The sequence below is a fragment of the Pristiophorus japonicus genome, chromosome 17 (genome assembly GCF_044704955.1).
Source record: "Pristiophorus japonicus isolate sPriJap1 chromosome 17, sPriJap1.hap1, whole genome shotgun sequence".
Lineage (NCBI taxonomy): Eukaryota > Metazoa > Chordata > Chondrichthyes > Pristiophoridae > Pristiophorus > Pristiophorus japonicus.
In genome coordinates this window covers 72,189,592-72,207,603 of record NC_091993.1, presented here as the reverse complement: position 1 = coordinate 72,207,603, position 18,012 = coordinate 72,189,592, and the positions used below count along the sequence as shown (strand labels likewise).

Genomic DNA, 18,012 nt, shown 5'->3' with positions numbered 1-18,012 from the left:
ACCTTCGCTGCACTCCCTCAATAGCAAGAATGTCCTTCTTCAAGTTAGGAGACCAAAACTGTACACAATACTCCAGGTGTGGCCTCACCAAGGCCCTGTACAACTGTAGTAACACCTCCCTGCCCCTGTACTCAAATCCCCTTGCTATGAAGGCCAACATGCCATTTGCTTTCTTAACCGCCTGCTGTACCTGCATGCCAACCTTCAATGACTGATGTACCATGACACACAGGTCACGTTGCACCTCCCCTTTTCCTAATCTGTCACCATTCAGATAATAGTCTGTCTCTCTGTTTTTACCACCAAAGTGGATAACCTCACATTTATCCACATTATACGTCATCTGCCATGCATTTGCCCAATCACCTAACCGATCCAAGTCACTCTGTAGCCTCATAGCATCCTCCTCGCAGCTCACACTGCCACCTGAATTGTACATTTAATCCCCTCGTCTAAATCATTAATGTAGAATGTAAACAGCTGGGGCCCCAGCACAGAACCTTGCGGTACCCCACTAGTCACTGCCTGCCATTCTGAAAAGTACCCATTTATTCCTACTCTTTGCTTCCTGTCTGACAACCAGTTCTCAATCCACGTCAGCACACTACCCCCAATCCCATGTGCTTTAACTTTGCACATTAATCTCTTGTGTGAGGAGATATGAGGGGAAATTTCTTCACCCAGAGGGTGGTGGGGATCTGGAACTCACTGCCTGAAAGGGTGGTAGAGGCAGAAAGCCTCACCACATTAAAAAAATACTTGGATGTGCACTTAAAGTGCCGTAACCTACAGGGTTACAGACCAAGAGCTGGAAAGTGGGATTAGGCTGGATAGCTCTTTGTCGGCCGGCGCGGACATATTGTGCCGAAATGGCCTCCTTCCATGCTGTAAATTTCTATGATTCTATGATACACACACACACATACACACAAGCATACACACAGACACATACACACAAACATACACACAAACATACATAGTGACACACAAACACATACACATACACGCATGCTAATATAAATAAACACACATATACTTGTGAACACACTTGCGTACACAATCACACACACATACACACGTGTACACAATGACACGTGCATACACGTACGCAATCTCACATACCCACGCATGCACATCCATGTACACACATGTGCAGACGCACACACGCTCACACGCACACATTGCCAATTGCTATACAGCATTCAGGAGCTGGGCCCATGGCTGGTTTTCCTCTCCATGACTGAGAGGGTAATCGTAGCAATCCTACTGCAGCCCAGACTGAGACCGTCTGCCCATATACCCGGGATCAAACCTGGGCCCTACCTGCTGGGCATGGGCACAGCTACTCTCACAGTCCTTGGCAGAGCCCAGAAAGACTACCATGGTGTGACAAAGCAGAGTTACTGCCTGAGTTTTATGGGTGGGGAGCAAGACGGATTTAGGGGTGGAATTCAAGAGCTTGGGGCCTCAACTATTTACAATCTATATTAATGACTTGGATGAAGGGACCGAGTGTAATGTAGCCAAGTTTGCTGATGATACAAAGATGGGTGGGAAAGTAAGTTGTGAGGAGAACACAAAATCTGCAAAGGATTATAGACAGGCTAAGTGAGTGGGCAAACATTTGGCAGATGGAGTATAATGTGGGAAAGTGTGAGGTTATCCATTTTGGCAGGAAAAAAAAACCAATTATTATTTAAATGGAGAGAAATTACAAAATGCTGAGAGTACGTTTCCCCTTGTGGGGGAACCTAGAACTAGAGGGCATAGTTTTAAAATAAGGGGTTGCCCATTTAAAACTGAGATGAGGAGGAATGTCTTCTCTGCCCCAGACAGATGTGGAGGCTGGGTCATTGAATATATTTAAGGTGGAGATAGACAGATTTCTGAATGATAAGGAAGTGAAGGGTTATGGGGAGCGGGCAGGGAAGTGGAGCTGAGCCCAAGATCAGATCAGCCATGATCTTATTGAATGGCGGAGCAGGCTCGAGGGTCCAAATGGCCTACTCCTGCTCCTATTTCTTATGTTCTTATGTTCTTGCAGCTGAAGGTGAAGGAAGTGGAGAATGCACAAAGAGTCAGAAACGCAGAGTTTTTGGAGGGCAGTAGGGCTGGAGGAGGATAATAGAGAGATAGGTAGGGTCAAGGCTATGGAGGGCTTTGAACACTAGGATGAGGGATTTGAATATTGAGACGTTGGACCGGGAGCCAATGTAGGTCAGCGAGCACAGGGCTACCCTGGAACATTGTGGGCCGCCCTGACCTGTGTGAGAACACCACCACAGGTCAGGGCTATAAACAGACCTGGAGCGCAGGGCCCTGGAACATCGTGGCAGAAGTGCGGCGAATGAGGGTACAGAGCCGAGGGCCCAGGGGCAGCACGGGCCAGCCCACACTGCGATATGTGTACACACGAGGTCCGTGCAGCAGAGCAGGTCTCCAGTCGTCTTGGTTAATCCTTGCCACTGGATAAAGGCCTAGCTCTGTCAAGCCCGTGTGGTGGCTGGTGTGCAACGGTCATCACACATTAAAAAAATCCACGCACAGGCATCTTCCACCCCCTCAACTGGAGTTCAGGACCTGGAACATCAAGTCCTTCATTGAAACATCTGTGAACTCTCGTGGAAGCAAGTCATCCTCGTTCGAGGGACTGCCTATGATGATGATGATGATATGACTGCCTGCTCGTTGCTCACATACCAATCTCCTGCACTGTAATCTGCTCACCTTGGTCTCACGCCAGAAGATAATTGCAACTTGTTATGTATGTAAACCTGTAAATACCATGTCTAACTACCAGAGGGCTTATCCCCTGGAGTCCCAAGGGATCCCACAATCCCTTGGGGGCATCTGTATATAAGGAGGCCTCACAGGCTGGAGCGGCACTCTGAGATCTGTAATAAAGGATTACGGTCACACCTTCTTTGAGCTTGCAGTATCTAGTCTGACTCTTTGTTCAAGACATAACACAACAGTTCTCAAAATATACATACACACAGATCTATACACAAACACGTACACGTGCACTCACGCCAATATAAATATTGCTCTATAGTTTGAAGAATTGTAAAACCCTTAGCTGCATAACTCTAAATGATGAGCTATGACAAACAAAGATTGCTTGCTTTTTGCTGAGACTGGATGACATTTGTCATGCATCTGCCCAAGTGCTAAGTCTTAAATCCATTTCAAGGGTACTTAGCTCCCTGACAGAGCCACGTTCTTATGCACACGTAACATAGTGTCATTCGCCTATGAACAGGAGCTTGTGGACTGAGCCTGTGGAATGCCAAAAGACAAACTTGAATAATTAGCATGCAGCGTCTAAATAAATTAAGAAATGAGAGTGTCTTTTAATCTGAGTATGTGGCGATTCTTTTCATGTCTTAAGTTGTTTTAATACTGGAACAGTACAGAGTTTCATACCAAACATTAGGGTCATGCTGTGAAAGATGAGAAGCTCTTTAGTGCCAAGGAGGCAGCTCCTGTTACCTGCGTTTCGCAGCATTTAATCAACCTCTATGCCCCCTGTTGCTCCACCTGCTTCTTTCCGTTGACCTGTATTTTCTATTCTTAGATTTTCTCCCCCCTCCTCTGAAAGCGCAGAGTCACCGCGAACTCCAGGTGGCTCCTGGTATTGCACTTAACATAGAAACATAGAAAATAGGTGCAGGAGTAGGCCATTTGGCCCTTCGAGCCTGCACCACTATTCAATAAGATCATGGCTGATCATTCACCTCAGTACCCCTTTCCTGCTTTCTCTCCATACTACTTGATCCCTTTAGCCGTAAGGGCCATATCTAACTCCCTCTTGAATATATCCAATGAACTGGCATCAACAACTCTCTGTGGTAGGGAATTCCACAGATTAACAACTCTCTGAGTGAAGAAGTTTCTCCTCATCTCAGTCCTAAATGGCTTACCCCTTATTCTTAGACTGTGTCCCCTGGTTCTGGACTTCCCCAACGTCGGGAACATTCTTCCTGCATCTAACCTGTCCAGTCCCGTCAGAATTTTATATGTTTCTATGAGATCCCCTCTCATCCTTCTAAACTCCAGTGAATAAAGGCCCAGTTGATCCAGTCTCTCCTCATACATCAGTCCAGCCATCCCGGGAGTCAGTCTGGTGAACCTTCGCTACACTCCCTCAATAGCAAGAATGTCCTAATTCAGATTAGGAGACCAAAACTGAACACAATATTCCAGGTGAGGCCTCACCAAGGCCCTGTACAACTGCAGTAAGACCTCCCTGCTCCTACACTCAAAATCCCTAGCTATGAAGGCCTACATACCATTTGCCTTCTTCACTGCCTGCTGTACCTGCATGCCAACTTTCAATGACTGATGTACCATGACACCCAGGTCTCGTTGCACCTCCCCTTTTCCTAATCTTCCGCCATTCAGATAATATTCTGCCTTCGTGTTTTTGCCCCATAAAGTGGATAACCTCACATTTATCCACATTATACTGCATCTGCCATGCATTTGCCCACTCACTTAATCTGTCCAAGTCACCCTGCAGCCTCTTAGCATCCTCCTCACAGCTCACACCGCCACCCAGTTTAGTGTCATCTGCAAACTTGGAGACATTGCACTCAATTCCTTCATCCAAATCATGAATGTATATTGTAAATAGCTGGTGTCCCAGCACTGAGCCCTAAGGCACCCCAGTAGTCACTGCCTGCTGTTCTGAAAAGGACCCGTTTACCCCGACTCTCTGCTTCCTGTCTGCCAACCAGTTCTCTATCCACGTCAGTACATTACCCCCAATACCATCTGCTTTAATTTTGCACACCAATCTCTTGTGTGGGACCTTGTCAAAAGCCTTTTGAAAATCCAAATACAACACATCAATTGGTTCTCCCTTGTCCACTCTACTAGTTACATCCTCAAAAAATTCCAGAAGATTTGTCAAGCATGATTTCCCTTTCATAATCCATGTTGACTTGGACCGATCCTGTCACTGCTTTCCAAATGCGCTGTTATTTCATCTTTATTAATTGATTCCAACATTTTCCCCACTACTGATGTCAGGCTAACCGGTCTATAATTATCCGTTTTCTCTCTCCCTCCTTTTTTAAAAAGTGGTGTTACATTAGCCACCCTCAAGTCCATAGGAACTGATCCAGAGTCGATTAAGTGGCCACTTAACGTTAACGTCAGACGCACCAATGTTAGTGTCCTCGACCAGGCCAACATTCCCAGCATTGAAGCACTGACCACATTTTATCAGCTATGCTAGGCAGGCCACATAGTTTGAGACTCCCAAAGCAAATGCTCCACTCGGAACTCCTTCACAGCAAACGAGCCCCAGGTTGGCAGAGGAAACGTTACAAGGACACCCTCAAAGCCTCCCTGATAAAGTGCAACATCCCCACCGATACCTGGGAGTCCCTGGCCAAAGACCGCCCTAAGTGGAGGAAGTGCATCTGGGAGGGCGCTGAGCACCTCAAGTCTCATCGCCGAGAGCATGCAGAAATCAAACGCAGGCAGCGGAAAGAGCATGCGGCAAACCTGTCCCACCCACACTTTCCCTCAACGACTATCTGTCCCACCTGTGACAGGGACTGTGGTTCTCGTATTGGACTGTTCAGTCACCTAAGGACTCATTTTTAGAGTGGATGCAAGTCTTCCTCGATTCCGAGGGACTGCCGATGATGATGATGATTTAAGTGGCCCTTGTTGATGTGTGAGGCCAGATCATGAGGGTTGGCTTACTGCTCAACCGTGGTGGGCAGGACACTACAATATAAGAATTCGGAGCAGGAGTAGGCCCCTCGAGCCTGCTCCGCCATTCAGTGAGATCATGGCTGATCTTCGACCTCAACTCCACCTTCTCGCCCTATCCCCATATCCCTTGATTTCCTTAGCATCCAAAAATCTATCGATCTCCGTCCTGAATATACTCAACTACTGAGCATCCACAGCCCTTTGGGGTAGAGAATTCCAAAGATTGAGTGAAGCAATTTCTCCTCATCTCAGTCCTAAATGGGCAACCCCTTATTCTGAGACTGTGCCCACTAATTCTGGACTCCGCAGCCAGGGGAAACATCCTCCCAGCGTTTATTCTGTCAAGCCCCTAGAATTTTATTCTTCATGTATACATGAATACAGCCGAGCTCAATCCTGCTCTCATCCCGTAATCACCTCCCTTCACTCTAGGGTTACCAACCCTCCAGGAATGTCCTGGAATCAAAACAGAAAATGCTAGAAATACTCAGCAGGTCAGGCAGCATCTGCGGAGAGAGAAAGAGAGTTAACGTTTCAGGTCGATGAGCTTTTGTTCTTTTGTATTAATCTGTTGGATACTGTTGCGAGGAATCCAGGAGAAAAATCAACAGGTTATTAAGAAAAAGCTATGTGTTATTTTTAATTGCCTTTTAGCACTTTCATTTATTTGTTATAAAAATATTGGAGATGGGACAAAGGCTGTTTGACTGGATGGGGCAGTTGGAGACAGAAGGTCATGTAATGAAACCTTCAGGAATATGTCCAATCAGAGCTGGCGGTCCTATGACACTCTGCTCTTCGAAGCTGTCATTGTTAATGGGAGCAGGTTGTCACTGACTCGCGATATTATGGATACTAATTCTTATTGTGCAGCTTTGCACCACAAGATATATCTTTGGTTTTTCTCTCCCCCTTCTCGCACTGAGTTACAATTGCACAGGAGTCAGCCGTAACTTGCCAAGTGACCGCTCTCCAGGTGAGCGAGTGTTGGCAGCTCATTGCACTGCAATCACAGTGAAGACCAACCACGTCTTCACCTAAGTGCCCAACGCAGGTGCCTCATGCCCATTGCAGGACATCTCCGCCCTGTCTCAGCTCATCCACTGCTGAAGTCTTCACCCATACCTTTGTTACCTCTAGACTTGACTATTCCAACCGCATTCCTGGCTGGTCTCCCACATTCTACCCTACATAAACTAGAGATGATCCAAAACTCGGCTACCCATGCCCTAACTTGCACCAAGTCACCCCTCACCCCTGTGCTCGCTGACCTACATTGGCTCCCGGTTAAACAATGCCTCGATTTCAAAATTCTCATCCTTATTTTGAAATCCCTCCATGGCCTCACCCCTCCCTATCCCTGTAATCTCCTCCAGCCGTACAACTCGCCGAGATGTCTGCACTCCTCTAATTCTGCCCTCCTGAGCATCCCTGATTATAATCCCTCAACCATTGGTGGCCGTGCCATCAGTACCTGGGCCCCAAGCTCTGAAACTCCCTGCCTAAATCTCTCCACCTCTGTACCTCCCTTCCCTCCTTCAAAACGCTCTTTAAAACCTACCTCTTTGACCAAGTCCCTGCATTAATTTCTACTTATGCGGCTCGGTGTCAAATTTTTATCGCATAATATTCCTGTGAAGCGCCTTGGGACGTTTCACCATGATAAAGGCGATATATGAATACAAGTTGTTGTTGTAAGGTTAGAGTACAACGAGTGGAGCAAGCCTCGGGTCTACCTCGCTCAGAGTCCCTCACAGGCCCCTGCGGCCACCGCCTAAAGGTTAGTCTTTCTAAAATTTCCTTTAAATAAAAGCTTTCTGTGGTGCCAGGAGGAGCAGGGGTGCTTCCCCCCGACTCACAGTCCTCGCCCTCGCACCCCCATGACAATTAAATCTCCAAATTACTCCACTGTGATGTAAATCAGCCATCTAACACCGTTTACTTCCAATTTGGAGTTTTCAAAATAAAAACATCCCGAATGACGCGGAAGACAAAATTGGATTCAGGCAGAGTGTAAACCAGCTTTAAGAAATTATGACAGCTTCTTCTGCAGAATTCTTGACATGTGATATGATTTGCTTTAGTATTATGCAATGTGTAAACATTCTACAGGCCTATTTCTACATGTATTTTACTACACGCTTCTGCTTAATGGATCAGGGGGCATGGGTGGTGGGGGGGGGGGGCGGCATTGTGCGGAGGGGTCCCTGGGTTCCCAACATTTTTTAATCAGGCTCCGAGTTAAAATAAACGAGTTAAGTGTTTGTCTGCCTGTATTGCAGTCCTCTAAAAGATTATGGGCTAGAACCTCCACTTTTGTGCTTATCACCCAAAAATAGATGTTATTTCCGGCGTGGGCGGTAAAAAAGGGTTTTCAGATTGCCGGCTTCTCGCCCATTCTCTAAGCAGCTAGTCTCCATTTTTGAAAATGGGCATTACCGCGAGCGCTATGAAATGGGCAGTAGCGTAAAATTTTGTGCCAAAATGGGCGCTATATGGGCGTTATACGTCATTTCAGCGATAAAATGGGCGTTAAGTGGCCTTTAAGCATGCAAAAAAAGTGGCGGTTCTAGCCCATTGACCTGGAGTTTCCCCAGCATCAGCGCACAGATACGTGTTACGTGCCTTAAAAGATCATGTAATTGTGGGCATGAGTTACCCACGGGACTACAGTACGCCCAAGTCTCCTCCATCTTTTATGCCCATCCATCAAACCGACCATCCGAAGGAATCTCTGCCCACAGGACTGATCATGCCTCCGACTCGTCTCCTCCAATCCCACTTGTTCAGTGGTCTCTCAACATTGTGAGTAGATATTCAAATGCAGCAGGAACAAAAGTCACTTTTCCTGATCTTTTCATTTCAATTTTTTTGTGCGTTTTTTTGTCGTCTTAAATTATCCTCAGAGACCTGCTGATTCTTTTAACGCATCTTTCTGGCAAAGTACAAATCACATTAAAAATTGAAAAGCTTCCCTGATTGCAGGCTCTTAAACATGCTGGGACTTACTTGCGTGACTGAAAGAAGAAACATGCAGGTGTGGGCTGAGTGTTCCCGTGAGCCCGGGGTGTTTATGCTGATTTATGCTCATTTTAAGTTAATGGGATTGGGAGGTTAATTGGCTGTAACTTGGCACCGGCCAAATGAGGGCAACATTGGGCGTATTTTCGGGTCTAATTGCCAGGTTGTACCCAAGGACGAAACTCCCAACCAGTGAGACAATGTCTTTTCCTAAGCTCTGATACTTCTCCACAGGACATTACTTGCCTAATATCATCGAGCTAGCCAGCAAATTGGGACCGGCAGTAAAGAGTCCCCCAAATTTCACTGGCGGGTTATGGCCTTGTTGTCTTAATGTGAAGACTGTTTTATCTCTCTGCAGGAGAGTGACGGTTACTGTGCGATCAACTGGGACAAAACGAATGCAGTTGCCGTTGTGCTTTTGTCAGCAGCTGAAATTTCAGCAGTGACAGCTGCTGTGGATGCTGTTTAGGCGGGGGTTGCCGCGAAAACAAGAATGGGCCTAAGCAGCCCATGGGGGGGTGGGGGCGGGGTTCGAGCCCTCTCAGCAACTTGTAGAAACATCCAGGGTCATAAAAAAGCGAACTTTGACCCTTTTAATGACCAGGTCGTGATCATCACAAGAACGAAAGAGAAAGTGGCTTTGAAAGCTGAGCAAGTCGGGCCTGGGTGGGAGGGTAAGTGTTGCCCCGCCGACGAGCAGCTCGGCAGAGTGGAAGCCACAAGGCTGCTTGTCACACAGCTCACTTGCTTCGGCCAGCTTAGTACGTGTCCCAGAGCTGCCTGTCACTGAGCCTCGCTGGGCCCGATCAGGTGAAGACAAGTCCCAGAGCTGCCCGTCACTCAGCCCTCCCTCGCCTCGGCTGGGGTTAAGACGTGTCCCAGAGCTGCCAGTCACGCTCGCTCGCCCGCCCGTCTCGGTCGGGTCAGGGCAGGCCCCTGGGGCTTATCTGTCACTCACGCTCGCTGGCCTCGGTCGGGTGGACTCGGCTCTCAGAGTCGCCTGTCACTCAGGCCCGTTACCTTCAGACAGGCTAATCCTGGTTCTGGGCTGTCGACTGACTCTGAGACTGACATGGGGGGGGGGGGGATCGAACACTCATTGAGCCAGCTGAGCATCAAGCTGAAGCATCTAAACAAAAGAGGAATAAACAAACCAAATCACTCAGCTTAGATGATGTAAATGTGTTTTTACTTTAGTTGGCAAACTGCAGTCTCCAGTTACTGTTGTTAAAGAAAGAAATAACTTTCCTTTATATAGCACCTTTCACAACCTCAGGACGTCCCAAAGCGCTTTACAGCCAATGAAGTACTTTTGAAGTGTAGTCACTGTTGTAATTTAGGAAACGTGACAGCTAATTTGTGCACAGCAGGATCCCACAAATAGCAATGTGATAATTACCGGATAATCTGTTTTAGTGATGGGGCTGAGGGATAAATATTGACCAGGGTGTTTTTTTCTTCGAAATAGTGCCATAGAATATTTTACACCTCGGAGAGCAGACGGAGCCACGGTTTAATATCTCATCTGAAAGACGGCACCTCCAACAATGCAGCGCTTCCTCAGTACTGCACTGGGTGTCAACTTGGATCGCGTGGTATGTTATACTCAGTTGGTTTCAGTCTGACACTTTGAACTTATTAGAGAATCTACTTCTACTTTTCTGAGTTTATTCACATAGTCGGGATTGACTAACTGCATGAAATACTTCATTTTCGATCTTCTCTCCCCTCCCGCCATTGCTCCTTCACTGTTTTCCTGGACAACCTTTGTTTCCAGTCTACCTGTGCTAGATCCCTTCGCAAATCATTGAATTGACTCTCTTGCAGTTGGGTATTTTTACCGTTGATTTTTCTTTGTCCCTTTCCATAATTACTTTAAACCTAATGATATTATGATTGCTGATACCCAGATTCCTGTTGCTTCAGAACTGATGAGAGACCCGTTAAATGTTCTGACAGTACAAAGAGGTTTCAGAGCTCACCCAACCTGCTGAGTCATTAACAATAACACCTTGCATTTATATAGCACCTTTAACATAGTAAAATGTCCCAAAGCGCTTCACAGCAGTATTACGACAAAACAAATACAATTGACACCGAGCCATATCAGAAGAAGTTACGGCAGATGACCAAAAGCTTGGTCAAAGAGTTAGGTTTTAAGGAGCGTCTGAAAGGAGGAAAGAGAGGTAGAGAGGTGGAGAGGTTTAGGGAGGGAGTTCCAGAGCTAGGGCCCAGGCAGCTGAAGGCACGGCCACCGATGGTTGAGCGATTATCATCAGGGATGCTCAAGAGGGCAGAATTTGAGGAGTGCAGACATCTCGAGGGGGTTGTGAGGCTGAAGGAGATTACAGAGATAGGGAGGGATGAGGCCATGAAGGGATTTGTAAACCAGGATGAGGATTTTGAAATCAAAAGCATTGCTTAACCCAAAGCCAACGTAAGTCAGCGAGCATAGGGGTGAGGGGTGAGTGGGACTTGGTGCGAGTTTAGACAAGGGCTGCCAAGTTTTGGATGACCTCAAGTTTACATCGGGTAGAATGTGGGAGGCCAGCCAGGAGTGCGTTGGAGTAGTCAAGTCTAGAGGTAACAAAGGCATGGATGAGGGTTTCAGCAGCAGATGAGCTGAGGCAGGAGTGGAGAGGGGCGATGTAACAGAGGTGGAAATAGGCGGTTTTAGTTATGCTGCTGATATGTGGTCAGAAGCTCATTTCAGGGTCAAATATGACACCAAGGTTGCGAACAGTCTGGTTCAGCCTCAGGCAGATGCTACGGAGAGGGATGGAGTCAATGGCTAGGGAATGCAGTTTGTGGCAGGGACCAAAGACAATGGCTTCAGTCTGCCCACTATTTAGTTGAAGAAAGTTTCTGCTCATCCAGAACTGGATGTCGGAAAAGCAGTCTGACAATTTAGAGACTGGGGAGGGGTCGAGAGAAGTGGTGGAGAGGTAGAACTGGGTGTCGTCAGTGTACATGGGAAACTGACTCCGTGTTTTCGGGTGATATCTCCAAGGGACAGTACATAGATGGAAAATAGGAGAGGACCAAGGACAGATCCTTGGGGGACACCAGAGGTAACAATGTGGAAGAGAAGCCATTGCAGGTGATTCTCTGGTTACGATTAGATAGATAAGAATAGAACCAGGCGAGTGCAGTCCCACCCAGCTGGACGATGGTGGAGAGGCGTTGGAGGAGGATGGAGTGGTCAATCATGTCAAAGGCTGCAGACAGGTCGAGAAGGAATCACCAGAGAGGGGCCCCCGACTCAAACACTTGGGCAAGTATGTGTCAGTTCCTGCTAGCTTCCCACCGGGAGGTCAAATCAGTTGTTATGGGACACTAAAACAGTCCAAACAAAGCAATGTATAGGTCCTCTAGACTTTAGGCACTTTAACACATGCGGTAAATTTGTTCTTGCCCTTCAACCTATCCCTGTCCATGGGGGTGCCAGTGTACCGCAAAGACCATTGGGCTTCCTGACAAAGTTCTTCCTGTTAAAAGCACGGGCGTTAAACATACATTTCAAGGCATTTGACTTCACCTATCAACAGTTTGTAAACCAGCCAGCATCAAATATTCGTGTAGCTATAATGCAATATGAGCAAAAGCAGCTTGCTTTCCACAGGAGGCCTGATTTACACAATCTGATAAATGCTGGGGACCATGCATTCGATGGATTGTAACCAGCGGCCTTGACTTAACATGTTAGTGTGGGTGTTAATCCCTTTCAAATAAATAGATGAGATCCTGTGATAAAGTTAAGAAGAAAGGAATTTCCTACTTTCATTCCAAAGGTGTTAGCCGTGGCTCAGTGTAACATTCTCACCTCTGCATCAGAAGGTCGTGGGTTCACTGTCCCACTCCAGAGCCTTGAGTCCGTAATCTAGGCTGATACTCCAATGCAATAATGAGGGAGTGCTGCACTGTCTTTCAGATGTGACTTTGAACCTCAGGTGGACATAAAGGGCTGGATATTCCGGTGCTCTGCGCTCTGGGTTTCGCCCCGAAGCGGTATGAAAGGCGGCGGTGAGGTCTCCAGCACCCCGCCGCGACCGTCCAGTCGGGTTTTGCCGTGTCGCTGAACAGCACCGACTGGAAGAGCTGTGCCGGATGTGCAACGCCCTCGGTTGTGACTTGCCCGACCCGTCCGCCCAGAAGTGGCTCTAATGGCTCTAATGAACAAAATGTTGAATCATTGTGGGTGGAGATTAGAGATAGTAAGGGGAAAAAGTCACTGGTGGGCGTAGTTTATAGGCCCCCAAATAATAACTTCACGGTGGGGTGGGAAGTAATCAAAGGAATAATGGAGGCATGTGAAAAAGGAACGGCAGTAATCATGGGGGATTTTAACCTACATATCGATTGGTCAAATCAAATCACACGGGGTAGCCTTGAGGAGGAATTCATAGAATGCAGACAGGATTGTTTCTTAGCACAGTATGTTACAGAACCTACAAGGGAGCAAGCTATCTTAGATCTGGTCCTGTGTAATGAGACAGAAAAAATAAACGATCTCCTAGTAAAAGATCCTCTCGGAATGAGTGATCACAGTATGGTTGAATTTGTAATACAGATTGAGGGTGAGGAAGTAGTGTCTCAAACGAGCGTATTATGCTTAAACAAAGGGGACTACAGTGGGATGAGGGCAGAGTTGGCTAAAGTAGACTGGAAACACAGACTAAACGGTGGCACAATTGAGGAACAGTGGAGGACTTTTAGGGAGCTCTTTCATAGTGCTCAACAAAAATATATTCCAGTGAAAAAGAAGGGCGGTAAGAGAAGGGATAACCAGCCGTGGATAACCAAGGAAATAAAGGAGAGTATCAAATTAAAGACCAATGCGTATAAGGTGGCCAAGGTTAGTGGGAAACTAGAAGATTGGGAAAATTTTAAACAACAGCAAAGAATGACTAAGAAAGCAATAAAGAAAGGAAAGATAGATTACGAAGGTAAACTTGCGCAAAACATAAAAACAGATAGTAAAAGCTTTTACAGATATATAAAACGGAAAAGAGTGACTAAAGTAAATGTTGGTCCCTTAGAAGATGAAAAGGGGGATTTAATAATGGGAAATGTGGAAATGGCTGAGACCTTAAACAATTATTTTGCTTCGATCTTCACAGTGGAAGACACAAAAACCATGCCAAAAATTGCTGGTCACAGGAATGTGGGAAGGGAGGACCTTGTGACAATCACTATCACTAAGGGGGTAGTGCTGGACAGGCTAATGGGACTCAAGGTAGACAAGTCCCCTGGTCCTGATGAAATGCATCCCAGGGTATTAAAAGAGATGGCGGAAGTTATAGCAGATGCATTCGTTATAATCTACTAAAATTCTCTGGACTCTGGAGAGGTACCAGCGGATTGGAAAGCAGCTAATGTAACGCCTCTGTTTAAAAAAGGGGGTAGGCAAAAGGCAGGTAACTATAGGCCGGTTAGTTTAACATCTGTAGTGAGGAAAATGCTTGAAACTATCATTAAGGAAGAAATAGTGGGACATCTAGATAGGAATAGTGCAATCAAGCAGATGCAGCATGGATTCATGAAGGAGAAATCATGTTTAACTAATTTACTGGAATTCTTTGAGGATATAATGAGCATGGTGGATAGAGGTGTACCGATGGATGTGGTAGAAACATAGAAAATAGGTGCAGGAGTAGGCCATTCGGCCCTTCTAACCTGCACCGCCATTCAATGAGTTCATGGCTGAACATGCAACTTCAGTACCCCATTCCTGCTTTCTCACCAGATCCCTTGATTCCCCTCGTAGTAAGGACTTCATCTAACTCCTTTTTGAATATATTTAGTGTATTGGCCTCAACAACTTTCTGTGGTAGAGAATTCCACAGGTTCACCACTCTCTGGGTGAAGAAATTCCTCCTCATCTCGGTCCTAAATGGCTTCCCCCTTATCCTTAGACTGTGTCCCCTGGTTCTGGACTTCCCCAACATTGGGAACATTCTTCCTGCATCTAACCTGTCTAACCCCGTCAGAATTTTAAACGTTTCTATGAGGTCCCCTCTCATTCTTCTGAACTCCAGTGAATACAAGCCCAGTTGATCCAGTCTTTCTTGATAGGTCAGTCCCGCCATCCCGAGAATCAGTCTGGTGAACCTTCGCTGCACTCCCTCAATAGCAAGAATGTCCTTCCTCAGGTTAGAAGACCAAAACTGTACACAATACTCCAGGTGTATTTAGATTTCCAAAAGGCATTCGATAAGGTGCCGCACAAAAGGTTACTGCAGAAGATAAAGGTACGCAGAGTCAGAGGAAATGTATTAGCATGGATCGAGAATTGGCTGGCTAACAGAAAGCAGAGAGTCGGGATAAATGGGTCCTTTTCGGGTTGGAAATCGGTGGTTAGTGGTGTGCCACAGGGATCGGTGCTAGGACCACAACTGTTTACAATATACATAGATGACCTGGAATAGGGGACAGAGTGTAGTGTAACAAAATTTGCAGATGACACAAAGATTCGTGGGAAAGCGGGTTCTGTAGAGGACACAGAGAGGCTGCAAAGAGATTTGGATATGTTAAGCGAATGGGCTAAGGTTTGGCAGATGGAATACAATGTCGGAAAGTGTGAGGTCATCCACCTTGGGAAAAAAACAGTAAAATGGAATATTATTTGAATGGGGAGGAATTACAACATGCTGAGGTGCAGAGGGACCTGGGGGTCCTTGTGCATGAAACTCTTTTTGGAGTTTATCTGCAAAACAAAAAAACATTAAACCGTGCCACCCGACCTGGGTGACACACCAGACATTTACAAGGCCCTTTTTTTCCTTTTTTTTTTTGTGTTTTTCTTTTTTTTTTGGGCACTAAAATCACAATTTTTCCCCAGTGCCCCCTATAAAAGGGAAGGGGACACTAAAAGCACCGGCAATTAAAACAAATTAAACTTTAAAACGTAAAATCAAATTAAAATTTGGTTGCCGGGCGTGATGATGCACTCCAGTCCCTCCGGTGCCCACCTCTCGCGGAAGGCCGCGAGCGTACCGGTGGACACCGCATGCTCCATCTCCAAGGACACCCTGGACCGGATGTAAGAGCGGAAGAGAGGCAGGCAGTCAGGTTGAACGACCCCCTCGACCGCCCGCTGCCTGGACCGGCTGATGGCACCCTTGGCCGTGCCCAGGAGCAGTCCTACGAGGAGGCCCTCGGACCTACCCGCTCCCCTCCGCACAGGGTGCCCAAAGATCAGGAGAGTGGGACTGAAGTGCAGCCAGAATTTCAGGAGCAGCCCCTTCAAATAATGGAACAGGGGCTGCAACCTTGTGCACTCAATAAAAACATGGAATCCTTGTGCATGAATCTCAAAAAGTTAGTTTGCAGGTGCAGCAGGTAATCAGGAAGGCGAATGGAATGTTGGCCTTCATTGCAAGAGGGATGGAGTACAAAAGCAGGGAGGTCCTGTTGCAACTGTATAGGGTATTGGTGAGGCCGCACCTGGAGTACTGCGTGCAGTTTTGGTCACCTTACTTAAGGAAGGATATACTAGCTTTGGAGGGGGTACAGAGACGATTCACTAGGCTGATTCCGGAGATGAGGGGGTTACCTTATGATGATCGATTGAGTAGACTGGGTCTTTACTCGTTGGAGTTCAGAAGGATGAGGGGTGATCTTATAGAAACATTTAAAATAATGAAAGGGATAGACAAGATAGAGGCAGAGAGGTTGTTTCCACTGGTCGGGGAAACTAGAACTAGGGGGCACAGCCTCAAAATACGGGGGAGCCAATTTAAAACCAGTTGAGAAGGAATTTCTTCTCCCAGAGGGTTGTGAATCTGTGGAATTCTCTGCCCAAGGAAGCAGTTGAGGCTAGCTCATTGAATGTATTCAAGTCACAGATAGATAGATTTTTAACCAATAAGGGAATTAAGGGTTATGGGGAGCGGGCGGGTAAGTGGAGCTGAGTCCACGGCCAGATCAGCCATGATCTTGTTGAATGGCGGAACAGGCTCGAGGGGCTAGATGGCCTACTCCTGTTCCTAATTCTTATGTTCTTATGTAAGTGCGCCCGCCATGAACGCCTGGGAAATCAGAGCGGCCCAACGCTTCTGTCCGCGGAGAGGAAGGTAATGGGCTCCTAAAGTAAGTGAGAGTGATTTTGGTATTTAAATTTTGTTTGATTTGTGTTGTGGTGGTGTGGGCAATGTTTTAGGAGTGTTTTCCTGTTTTTTTTAAGTTTTTTTCCCCGTGCCTCCCAGGCCTCTCTTGGAGCGCTCCCTGGCTGGTTGTTTAGCTCGGGAGTTTCCCGCCCTTGCACCACGAGAGGTGTACAACGCCTCCCTTAGCGTTGTGCCCTCTGACGCAGATGCCCAAACATACACGCTGAAGCGCAAACTATTCCCGGTCGGTAACTTTCCCGCCCCGCCAACATTATCGCCCTGAAAACAGAAAAGCCAAAAATCCATCCCAAATGATCCCATGACACTATTTTGAAGAAGAGCAGTAGAGTTCTCCCCAGCAGTAAAAGCAGAAAATGCTGGAAATCTCAGCGGGTCAGGCAGCTGTGGAGAGAAACAGAGTTAACTTTTCAGGTCTGTGACCCTTCGTCAGAACGGGAGAAGTTCGGGATGTACCAGATTCTTAAGGAAGTGCAGGGGCAGTGAAAGGGGAAGGGAGGGAAGATCAAAAGGGAAGGTCTGTGATAGGGTAGAAGGCAGGAGAGATTTGAGAGACAAAAGGGATGATGGGCAAAAGTGAGATGGTAATGGTACAAGAAACAAGTTACGTTTCTTGACCTGCTGAGATTAGCAGCATTTTCTGTTTGTATTTCAGATTCCAGCATCCGCAGTGTTTTGCTCTTGGATTGGAGTTCTCCCCAGTGCCCTGGGTAATATTTATCCCTCAATCAACACCAGTAAAACAAATTATCTGGTCATTATCCCATTGCTGTTTGTGCCGCGTTGCCTGTCATCATAGGCAATCCCTCGGAATCGGGGAAGACTTGCTTCCACTCTAAAAATTAGTCCTTAGGTGACTGAACAGTCCAATACAAGAACCACAGCCCCTGTCGCAGGCGTAACAGATAGTCGTTGAGGGTAAGGGTGGGTGGGGAGTCTGATTTGCCGCACGCCCCTTCTGACGCCTGCGCTTGATTTCTGCATGCTCTTGGCGATGAGACTCGTGGTGCTCAGCGCCCTCCTGGATGCACTTTCTCCACTTAGGGCGTTCTTTGGCCAGGGACTCCCAGGTGTCGGTGGGGATGTTGCACTTTATCAGGGAGGCTTTGAGGGTGTCCTTGTAACGTTGCCT

The 18,012-nt window shown here is 46.9% G+C and overlaps 1 long non-coding RNA gene across 1 annotated transcript in view; it reads left to right on the top strand.

Moving 5' to 3' along the window:
* The first annotated feature begins 9,366 nt into the window (after positions 1-9,366).
* LOC139227794 (uncharacterized) overlaps positions 9,367-18,012 on the top strand; it is a 30,676-nt gene continuing 22,030 nt past the window's right edge. Inside the window, exons 1-2 of the long non-coding RNA XR_011587466.1 lie at positions 9,367-9,428; positions 10,223-10,349. This is a non-coding gene — a long non-coding RNA (uncharacterized lncRNA). The remainder of the gene's footprint in view (positions 9,429-10,222; positions 10,350-18,012) is intronic.